The following is a 2843-nucleotide window of genomic DNA, read 5'->3' on the forward strand; positions in this document are numbered from 1 at the left end:
CAATCATCTTTCTTCCTTCTCTGTTCTGCTGCCATGATCTTCAAGAAGCAAAGGACTCCATTAATGAAGAAGATCCAAGGCCTACAAGCTCCACATGGAGCTACATCACTAGGTCCCTATATGGAATAAGCTCAACCTTGTCCCTCACTTCCATATTAAGTCCACTAAAGAACCTAGCAATACTTGTTATTTCCTCCTCCATAAGTCCAGCTCTCAAAAGGAGTAGCTCCATTTGTTGCCTATACTCTTCAACACTCATACTCCCTTGTCTAAGCCTTTGGAGCATGTCTGTAAGCTCCCTTTCATAGTAGGAGGAAATGTGCCTCTTCCTAAGGGCACTTTTCAAGTCATTCCAATACTCTACCGGAGGATCCCGATGAATCCTTCGTTCCCTAACTAGGGAAGTTCTCCAATAAAGGGCATACCCTTGGTAGCTAAGGGTAGCCAAAGGAACCTTCCTTTCCTCACTAGTATGATGGCAAACAAAGAGTTGCTCAACCTTCATTTCCCAATCTAAATAAGCCTCTGCATTGTCCTTCCCATGGAAGTATGGGAGGTTAATGTAAGCCTCTTAAGGCTTTCTTTCCTTTTCTCTCCTATGGGAGTGAGGTCTAGGATGTGACCTATGCCTTCCTACATAATAGTCACTAAGTTTTTCAATTAGGCTCTTGCCGGAGTCTATAGGAGGCATGTTTTTCTTTTCTTAACTCTTTCAGTATTTTCCTTCTTTCTTCTTCCCTTATTTGTTCCCTCTCATCTTGATTTATTTCTACCCCCTTTTTTCCTTTCTTTCTAGTTTTTCTTTCCATAACTTGAGGGAACTCAACTCATCTAAGATTCTAGATAGAAGGTCCTTATGACTAGTACCCTCACCATTAGCATTAGATGAATGATGATTGTCATAACCTACCCTACAACGGGAGTGCGGGCGAAGAGCCAAAGAAGCATCTTCCAAAAAGAAAAACACGTGGGAGTCGCCACCAACGTTTATTTGAGGAAAACGTTAGAAAAACCAAAATGAGGTCTATGAATTTTCAAAAGAAGGGTTCGAGAGTTGTTTACCCATAAGGAAGGTATTAGCACCCTGCGCGCCTATCACAAGGCACGACAGCCTTTAATCGAGTGTGCAAAAACGTGACTTCAATATTATTTATTTTACCTTTTTATGTTTCTTTATTTTTTGGGGTCGACAAGGGAGTTGCCCTTGCTCCTACGTATCCTAAGGTACGATGAGGAATTCAGACCTATGCAGTTCTTTAAGTCTGAATGTTTGTGTGTTAAATTGATTTTTATGTTTTTGAAAGATTCATTTTAATTGCGAACAAAAAGTCGTTTAAGGCGTTGGACCTTGAAACGATCTTTTAAATTTGAAAAGCGGAGAGAGCCATTAAGGCATTAGACCTTGATATGATCTCAAGTGATATTTGATAAAAAGAAATTAGTTATGAGTTGGTTTTATCTTGGTTTTATTTATTAACTTTCAATCTCTTTAAAGACAACTTTACAACACTAGTGATCGGTTAAGATTGAACTTTACAAAGGAAAATGAGATTACCGATGATAGATGAAGAAGATGGATGTGCACATAATAACAAGGGGGACCCCTAAGGGTACATAGATCACATTCAATCCTCAAAAATAAAAACTAACTGACAGTCACACAAAGAACCCAAAACAAGAAAACAACATAGGGAATGATCACAGTCGCAATTCGATATCGCCTCAGCTTCGTTTCCTCTTCTTTCTCTCTTCTCTCAATTATCTCCACTTTTGACCCTTGGAACCTTTTAAAACACCCCTAGGATGCCTATTTATAGGCAAAGGGTCACTTTGGGGAAGTTGCAGCTTGCCTAGGTGAGCTGGAGCTCACCCCGACGAGCTAAGCCTTAGTGCTAAAGCAATGAGCTCGCCGAGGCGAGCTGGTTTCTTCACCATGAAGCTATTTGGTGGCCCAGGTGAGCCAAAGGCTAGCCTGGGTCAGCTAGGGTCTAGGAAAACCAAGGAAAAAGGCTATTTCCCACCCCCCCCCCCTTTTTTGGTATTTTTTGCATTCTTGATCAAAATACTGAATGATCATCTGTTTCACACTGTAACTGGCGTTCAACACCGTAAGTCAACTAGCAAGGATCAAAAGATTAATGAATGATATTCCCTGGATGAAATTAGGGCATGACGGTTCCCCCTGTTTACTTATCTTTTATTGGAATTAAAAGGAAAGCAAAGATAAGGACACTACTTTCGTTCGAGTGACCTTGCTATTCGACCGGGCAACTGGCGAAAACTAAGGAAGTGAAACTAAAAAAACAAAAGACATTGAAGTCTTACAAAATGTAAAATGGAGGAAATTGAAGCCCTATAGAGCAGAAGACATTTGAAGTTTTTTTTTCAAAGCATAGAAACAGAGGATGTTGAGTCCTAAGAAACACAAAGACAAGGACATTGAGTCCTATAAAAGACAGAAGACATTGAAGTCTTATAAAGTTTAAAAGACAAAAGACATTGAAGTCTTGTAAAATGTAAAAGATATAAGACATTGAAGTCTTTGAAATGTAAATGAAGACATTGCAGTCTTTTGAAAGCGTAAATGACTGAAGACATTGAAGTCTTTGAAATGTAAATGAAGACATTGTACTCTTTTGAAAGCGTAAATGAACGAAGACATTGATGTCTTTGAAATGTAGACATTGTAGTCTTTTGAAAGCATAAATGAACGAAGACATTGAAGTCTTTGAAATGTAAATGAAGATATTGTAGTCTTTTGAAAGCGTAAATGACTGAAGACATTGAAGTCTTTGGAATGTAAATGAAGACATTTTAGTTTTTTGAAAGCATAAATGAACGAA

Source organism: Glycine soja, unplaced genomic scaffold, assembly GCF_004193775.1.
Source record: "Glycine soja cultivar W05 unplaced genomic scaffold, ASM419377v2 tig00021682_1_pilon, whole genome shotgun sequence".
In the NCBI taxonomy this organism is placed as follows: domain Eukaryota; kingdom Viridiplantae; phylum Streptophyta; class Magnoliopsida; order Fabales; family Fabaceae; genus Glycine; species Glycine soja.